Below are 9,237 nucleotides of genomic sequence, written 5' to 3' on the forward strand. Positions count from 1 at the left end.
TTTTTTGTGAAGCAGAGGGAAAACACACAAGCATGTGAAAGAGAGACCATCACCCTGGCACTGAACAACTGGAATTTTACAGTAACAAAGATCTGACAGACAGTATCAACCTGTGACAGCAGCTGTATTTATGTTATAGTCTAAAATGGAAAGCGTGCTTAAGGGTAAGGCACACTTACTGCATGACACAGCAGCCTCTGCTGAGATGCTATAACCCACATGAACAGAATGGCGTTGTGGGAATTTAAGCTCCCATCCAAAGCCCACCCAGGGGGGGTAACTGACTTGTGCCTCCTGCTTAGTGAGCACGGGGATGATTTTGCACCTAAATCTCAACTCACTAGCAGGAAACATTAACACTATAGTGGAACACGTTCTTCTGAGATTAGACAACCCTATGTACCTCTTATTTTATTGGGATCACTGCCATGACAGACATACTGGAAGGAAACAGGACAGCAGCACAGAAGATCTTAGTGGTCTTTTCCAACCTTAATAATCCTATGAATTCATAAGGTAAGAATGGAAAATAAAAGATCAAAATCCGAGCCTCATTCAAAAATAAATACATACATACTTAGTATTCCTCAATGAGAGGGGAAGAGAAATATTTCAAATACTGCAATTTAGTACCTTATTCTAGATAGTCTTCCTAGGCAGTTCCAGAAGTGAAGAATTCCTCTGAAGATGATTCAGAGCTGGAGCCCCCCACCTATCCACCGATGGCACAGCAAGTACAGGGACACAAGAGGGCACCTGAGGGCCATGGGCTGCACCTTTCCTCCAGGCTGAAAGTAATCTGCTGGTACTGAGCCTATTCCAAACCAAAATTCACTACAACCTTTGACAATATTTCTAATTGACTTAGGCTTTCTTAGCCTGATGTCATGATACAGAATCTAAATAAAGAGAAACAATCAAATACCCACTTTTTCAGCAGGAAAAAAAAAAAAAAAAATCATGACATGACTCCATTTCTTGCCCTGTAGCTTAGCGGTGTTGCTCCCTCGAAGATGAACTGTTCTTCCTTCCCAACATGGGCTTTAGGATAGCAAAGAAAAACAGCCCATTTCAAGATCAAAGGTTGGCTGAGAAATCAAATTAAGACCAGTGATTGTATTTGCAGCAGTACAGTCAGTCAAAATAATAACCACCAGTATCGTTATTTATATTGTGGCTTCACATCAGGTATCAAGTAGCTCACAGCCCTGCTAAGCCAGCACATCAAATGGAAAGGAAACGGTTATCATGGGCATATGGAAAGCATACCTGGCCAGTATATTCAGGTGCTGAAGCTTTAAGCATATGCACATGTCCCACTGGTTCCTTTATTACCAGCTGCTTCTAATCACCTGCCCAAAGCAGGTGCTTATACAAATCCCCAAATAACAGATGTATTATGTGCTTGCTGAAACAGGGTGCAAGAGTCAAGGTGTGATGGGCAGATGGGAGGGGATGACAGAGAAAAGATGCAAGGCCGAAGTTCAAAGTTAGAGGAAGATTAAGTATACACTTGTCACATGGAAGACTCCAGCCAACAATTCTCAGCAGCAGCAGCTCCGAATCACAACATGCGGACATAAAATTTTCAACAAAATTCCAGTCCGTAGGACTTGAGTAAAGTCATCAGCATACTCAGAGGAAGAATGTGTGACAACCTCGGTTCGTGCGTTTTATTTATCACAGCTTTCCTCCAGCTTGGCTCTAATCACTCAGCCTCTCGCTGCTTCAACCCCACAACAGTGAGATCAGGCTACCAACACTAACCCCTTGCTCATGGGCTTGCAGCAGTACAGGCATGGATGGTCAGCAGTACTCAGGTCACCTGGCACTTGAGGTTGTAAGGCTTGCTCAGAGGGAAACAGCTACCATTGTAAGTCTCTGGGAAAGAGGATAATTAATCCGAAACCCTATGAAAGCCCTTTTCTGCTTATTCAAATGGAAGCACAGACTTATTTCATAAATCAAAGATGTTCCCGTTTTTGAATATGGAAGAATAACCTGTGCTAATTACGAAGCTTCTTCAAAACTGCATGCTTCATAATCCAGCATCTTATTTTCCTCAAAAAAGTTTTTTTTATATATTATATATTATATATATAAAAATATGTATTTGTTCACTAAACTCTGATGCAAAAACTCAAATATTTGTTAGTGCAAAATTTGGGGTTTTCGCTAACCCTATCTGTTTCTACAACGTATGGAAAAGTATGTCATCCTCATTGTTACAGGAGCTTTTTGTTGCTTCTGAAACAGTCGAGGCCAGCCTTACAGAGTCGGCTATGCACCAAGCTGTCACACATACAAGTTAAAGAATGACTTCCTGCTACATCTGCCCATCTTCCAACAGCACTCACCTCGAAGAATCTATGGAATTTTTTTCCCCTCATCCAACAATATACAGCTCCATTGCACTGGTCCCTCTACAGATAACTGTCACATAATCAAATTATGCAATTCTAGTAAAAATAAAACAAAAGTATAGGTTCAAATGGCAGTAATGATTTATGAGCTCAAAGGCCAACTTCTCATTTCAAGCATAGTAGCAAAAGCCACCAAGTTAGCATATACTGATTCACAACAACTCTTCCTCCCATATCTGCACTCTCCTCTCACACATACAAGAGGCTGGTTACACAGAAGAGAGCAAGAGAACTCAGGCTTGCACCTGGACCCTCCAACAATAAAAGTAGTCTTCTAGCAAGGTTCTATCCATCTTCATCTGGAGAAACACAAGCTACATTCTGTAAACTCAGAGAAAGCTTAAAGAGGAGAAATAGGGTGCAGCTCTGTCACTGATGTAGGTCAACACCAGAAAGATGCTGCCAGAAAGAACCATTTCAGGGACTCCTTTCCATGATAGTGGGAATTCCTTCAAAACTCCCATCTCTGACATGCTGCCTTCATGCAAAATATCCAAGGTGTCTGCAAAGTGATTATGAATAACTAACCAGCTGTGTTTATATTTCAGGAAAACTTGGGAACAACTTCGTTGGATTTGAAAACACATTGACCAGCTTAGGGTAAGCTGGCAGGGAAGAATCACTGTGCAAAGTTCCCTAATAACAGAGGGTCTGTAGTGCCATCTACTGTTTCACTGTTGACTTTAACTTCTGATTAAAAAAAAAAGAAGAGACATGCCACCGTGGAGTAAACTCAGACACTCACGTCCAACCTGACAACAATTCACAACAGGTCCCTCAAAAGATACATGAACATTACCAAAGAACAACCAAAATAGCTAATCCCATCTTAGCAGCACAAAACCTTGTCAGGTATTGTGTGTGAACTGTCACTAGGTTTACAGCTTCCCAACCATTTGCAAAGAATTTAAAAAGAAGTTAAGAAATCTAAAAGCAAGTTTGTTTTGTATTTATCTTGAACTGCCTACTCAAACATGACTGATCCTTGAATACACTTCAACTTTCCTAAAGACAAACTCACAGAATTTGTTTTCTACATAGCATCATCTATTTCTCCTGGATTACAAATCACAGACCAGAAAACAAAATATCAAAAAATACAGGGGGAAGATTATTCTTCTCTGGTTAACAATAAGTGTCAAAAATAGAATATGCTACAGCACATTATCAAAATCACCATAGAAAATATATTCATATGCTTATAAATTTGGTCTCAATTATATAACCAAGTACCTACAATCCCTACATGTGTGTCCAGTCCAGTATTGAATCCATTAGTTTGGTCCTTGATGTATCAGTTCCTTAAAAGCAAATTAAGTGTGCACAGTAAACATTAAATACAGGTACCCAAAGGCATATATAATTAAACAACTGCAAGTGGTTATCACTGAAAGTTTAAACAAGAGATTATTCTTCCTCTTCAAAGATGAAGTTGAAGGTTGGACTAGATGACCTACAGAGACCCTTTCCAACCTAAACTGTTCTATGTTCAAGCACTTACAAGTTCAGAAATAAACAACCAGCAAATGGCCTGGGACCATTACTTCCCAGTTCTGACTAGGACTTGACAGAGTTCACACTAAGAATGCTTTATGCAACAGATATCAGGAGACCTTGGTCAACATCCTGAGAAGTATTTAAGTGAGAAACTGCAACATCATCAGTAGGACCTGAGATCCTCTACATAATGAAAGAAGGCAGGAAATGGATGAGGTCTCATACAAGCTTCCAAACTGTCGACCTATCAACAAAGTTCAGAGGCACCAAATTCACTGCAGCCTTAGTGTAAATGAGTTGGAGTTCTCAGTCACCTAGTGCGCAGAACAACACAAATGACATAACCTCATGATGCTTGGCAAGTTCCTAGCTGCCATAACACACTTTTCACCAAAGACGGGTTAACTCTGCTGGAGGAAATTTTAACAGCTAGTTTACAGAAAGTCACTAGCTTGATTACAGCATAACTATATTCTGTAGATCTGACCCAATTCCCCCTCGCACCGAACACAAGAGTCCTCCTACACACATTAAAGGAATTTTATGCTGTGGCTGATAGAAGTGTTCTCCAGAGAAGGTTCACAGGAATCTCATAAACTGGTACAAATACCTGACAGGAAACAATAAATAAGAGAGACAGGCTCTTCACACTGTTGTCCAGTGACAAGACAAGTAGCAACGGACACAAATTGAATCACATGAAACTCTATCTGATCAGAGGAAAATAGTTTCTTACAATGAGGATGTTAACACCTCTCTGCCAAAACAATCATGTTGTATTAAATGACCAAGACCTCCCTTTCCAATGAGTGCGATGGGAAATCCCTGATGAGGATGTCTAAAACACATTCATGCTTTCTCCATAAACTGATTCAGTAAAACAGCAATACTCAGAGATATAACTTCTACTACAAAATAGTTTTGAAGAAAGAAAAAGAAATGTTTGTAGTTATCTATTTTAAAAGATTATTTTTAAATGTAAATTCATAGCATGAAATTACATAAATACTTTGAAACAAAGTAAAGAAAGTTTTTTGATTAACTTGATTACTTTTTACTTCCCTGTCTTGTTTCTTTTTGTCAAAACATGAAAATAATTCAGGGAGAAAGAGATTCATTTTCAAAAAAAAAAACAAAAACAAAAAAACAGGAAACAAGAAGTTCTCTTATTTGGCTCGAGTTAAGGTTCCACTGTTAATGAACATCCGCAGAGTGGTAAGTAAGTAATGCATAAAATACTAAGCAGGAAAATGACCATTCCTGAACCCAGAATTTCTGAATCTCTTCAGATTGCTCAAGATTTTCCTAAAAGTGCCAAGAGAGACCAAATTCTACTCAATTAGCTGTCAGAACGATTAATCTGTAATAAAGATCAATATAAACACAAAACTGCACAGTAGATGTATCTGGTGATTGCTTGCCTGCTTGAGACAGCTCTTTACCTGATCCCTTAGTACACACTGAATAAACTACTTAAAATAAGAGATCCAAATTGAATAATCCCCAACTAAAATGTCACTGCAGAAACTGGACATACCTATTTCAATTGCAGGTACTCAGACAAATAGATATTGTAGGCTAAAAACAGTTGCTATTACCTCTAAGTCACAAGACAACTACTTCAGCATTGAATTTAAAGGTCAGAAAAACTGATCTGATCAAATACACATTCAAGTAGTTCTCAGTTGAGGAAATCATCAAATACTGACATGAACTCCTCCCTTTAATTCCATTCATATAATTCTTTTATGCAAAATGCCTGAATTTTACAGCAAAGCTTCTAGAGTAGAACATTCAATATATGCAAAAGCATCTTACTGCTGTGTAACAACTAAATTTGATTCTACATCTATTTAAGAAATTGGCAGGATATAGTAGTTATTTCCCCAAGAACAAGGTTTGGTCAACTGTCTTCACTACCTCTGTGTAAATAAGCTGTAAGCAAGTCTGCACTATGTAGGCAACAGCACGTGTAAGTCAGCAAGTAGTACTTAAGAAGTGCAGCATCAACTCACAGTACTTAGCAAACTGCCATGGTTTCTGTGGTGATTATAAGGAATTTGCTTTTCAATCTGCATTAAATAGCAAATTTTCTACATCCTGTTAGATGCAGTTTAGAAAGCATCTGTTTTGCTTAACTTGAAATCAGCACAGCACGTTAACATTTCAGAGGAAATTAGGTTCATTTAATATGGATTTTAAGGCTACATTCCCCTTGCTCTACTGATATCAGAAAGAGCTTTGTATTTAGAAGTTGTGCTTCTACAATGCCTAGCAATGGTAGAAGCAGAGTCATCTGAGACTAGATATGCCTTGACTTGATTGCCTGAATGGATAATAAATAATTCAAGGAAGAAATTACTTAGATGAAAATGTGTGACCAGTGGATTAAATCCTGCAGGATAGAGAAGGGAATTCTAAATAGAATCCTAAGTGCTGCAGTTACTTCTTTCCTTGTTTTACCTATTGGATGGTAACAGATTTCTGCTGTTAAGATTTTCAGAGCAGCTTAAAATTATGAAAGTGTTTCAATAAAGTTTGTGACAGAGTTCTCTCAAGTTGTTTTTAAAAAAAAAAAAATCTCTTCCGTCTTTGTTCAGTTTCCTGACATGAGGACTAACAGATCACGTGCTTCTCCACATAAGGTCCAGCTCAGCAGACAGCACTTGGACTGTGTTGTTGTACATGTTGCTGCCATAATGATGGCCTGTCTGAGTTCTCTGATGAAGTTTAGCAGTTGGTGACATTTCTAGGGCTTAAGCTTCTTACTGCTGCAATCACAGGGAGGCAATTTTGCAAACCTCAGGTTCATATTTCCCCTCTTATTTAAAAAAAAAAAATCTAGTTTTCAACACAGCTCTAATGATAACTTCAAAAACTCTGTGGCTTCTCTTTGTAGATCATTTAAGTATTTTGTCTCAAGTTGCTCTGCAGCTCTACTATGTCAGGTCCAAATGAATCGAAGAAATCTCAAAGCAAAAGCTGTTTGAAACTGGTAACACTTTTCTGGATCTCAGAGGAGCCACCAATTTTGCCTGACGAGGTTCACTCACAGGACTTCATTAACTTCAGCAAATCTTTCAGCATGAAGGCCAGAAGTTTAAAGTTCCTAATGAACCATGAAACCAAGGAACTTTCACAGGAGCTTTCTGAGAATTCTTTCCTTAATTCTAGCTTCACATCATCTAATAATTTTGCCACCAAGCTCACGATGCACAAGACTCAAGGGAGAGCTGTACAAGCTGTTGACAAAAGCTACATATAGTAGAATATACAGCAGGCCCAAGGAGTCCAGAAGTTGTTCTTCATCTTGTAAACCTGAGCCTCAAGTGCAACACAGAGAGCAAGACGGGTACTGTTCAGAGCAATACTTCGTCTCCCGTAACAAATAAGAACTTTTTTCTATTTTAAACAGTTTTTTTGTTGCATATTGATGATTCATTAATACTAACAACCATGAGCCTTTTTTAGATTCAGAATAGGATGCTCTGGGTGAAGAGAGGGATTCAAAGTTGTCATGTATTCTCCGTCATGCTTCTAAACTAGCTTTTAAGCTCACCTACTTTAGAAGAATGGAAAGTGATAAAAAATAATTCAGCTATTGAAATAGAGGATCAGTGTGCTTTGTCACATTGTTCCGACACAACTTAGTCTCTCCAGCTTGATTTTTTTCATTTCCAAAGCAGCCGACATCTTCTATATTAAAGAAGATTAAAGAGACACTATAAAATCCAAATGAGTCTCACCAAGGCTATCAAAAAACATACTGCTGGCCACTGGCCATCACGTGTACCTTAGAGAAATTGGAGGCTTGATCAGTTTGAAATCAGGTTTCAGTTTACTCATGTGCTCCATCCTATAAAGATGGGAAGTATGAGCAGAGTGAAGATAGCTTTACATTCATTTTGACTCCAGAATACACATCAGCTACTTGTGGAAGCTACATCCCAGCAGTGAAAGAGCAATCATCTCTGTTTCAAAGTAAACAAACAAAAAAAAATAGAACTGAATACAAATACTTCTGCAATAGAGCTTGGAGAGGTCAGTTTGGCAGAAGACCTGCTAAAGGAGCGCTACTCACCATTTGCCTTGTGTACAAATAAAAATTTGCTGGAGCTCTGAACAGTAACGGCATTAGCTTAGCTCTTCTGGTTATTGACACAGCAACTCCACCAAAGCCCAGTTCCTCCTCACTACTCAAATCAGGACTGATCTTATACTCTCTTTTTAGATCAAACAATCTAACCTGTATTCATTTTTACAAGAATTTTTAAAGAAACAGCCATCTATATAACAGATATATAAAAGAGTGAAGTCTTACATTGGTGTATGTCAAAAGAAATAGAGAGGACAAAGATTAGAAGTATCTCAGTGAAGCAGACTGGAGTCAATTAAGATAAAATATTCTGTGTGCATTCTCTCCTCAAGGCAATGTCCGCAGCTAGCATGTAATGCAAACCATGCTAAGCAGCTACGTCTAGCCTGATTTTTGTCCAGCTACCAAGCATTCTAGCTGAATTTCACTAGACAGAAGTGTGCAGTTGTTGGTTGTTGTTTTTTTTGTCATTGGAAAACACCCAGGGAAGTAGCAAACAAAATGCTTCCTGCTGCTGTTAAACGCAGGAGGCTGTGATTGCAGCTCATTCATCTGCACTCCACAAGTATTTGAGTGTTCTGGTAGCATAAATCCCCCAGCAGTAGCAGAGGCTTTTTCTCTAAATGGTCCAAGACATTTTCAAGTTTGCATTTGCCAGCTATTGGCAATAAACTGTAAGAGAGGGCATCTCTAATGCTTCTCCTGATTACTGATAACATCTAGAAGGCTTAAATATAGTCTTTCCTGCTTCAGTTTTTAGGGAGGTTAATTGAGATCAGATACTTAAAGCTGAACTTTGAACAGAATAAACACACAGCCCAGGCTATGGGGAAAAAAAGCATGTTACAAAATATTTGGAATAGTTAGATGCATCTACATGATAACTTCAGTGTACTTAAACAAAATGAAGGATCAAACCAATTCCAATTGCCATTAGAGTGCTCACCCAAGACACACATGGCATTTAGGAAGCCAAAGAGCAAGCATAATTTGACTTCACTTTTAAGAGACAGAGAACATTCAGAAACATTTAGCCCATCCTATATAACTGATTATAACCCCTACAGTACAAAATAACTTGTATGTGCAGCTGAACAAACAACAATCCTCCATTTACATGAGTAGCAGTGTACAGTATGCAAAGAGATGTCACAGCCAAGCAAGGCTTTGAGTACTGCCCTCACAACACAGCTCTTACTTAAAAAAAAATAAAAAAAATTA

The sequence above is a fragment of the Meleagris gallopavo genome, chromosome 2, assembly GCF_000146605.3.
Source record: "Meleagris gallopavo isolate NT-WF06-2002-E0010 breed Aviagen turkey brand Nicholas breeding stock chromosome 2, Turkey_5.1, whole genome shotgun sequence".
Classification (NCBI taxonomy): Eukaryota; Metazoa; Chordata; class Aves; order Galliformes; family Phasianidae; genus Meleagris; species Meleagris gallopavo.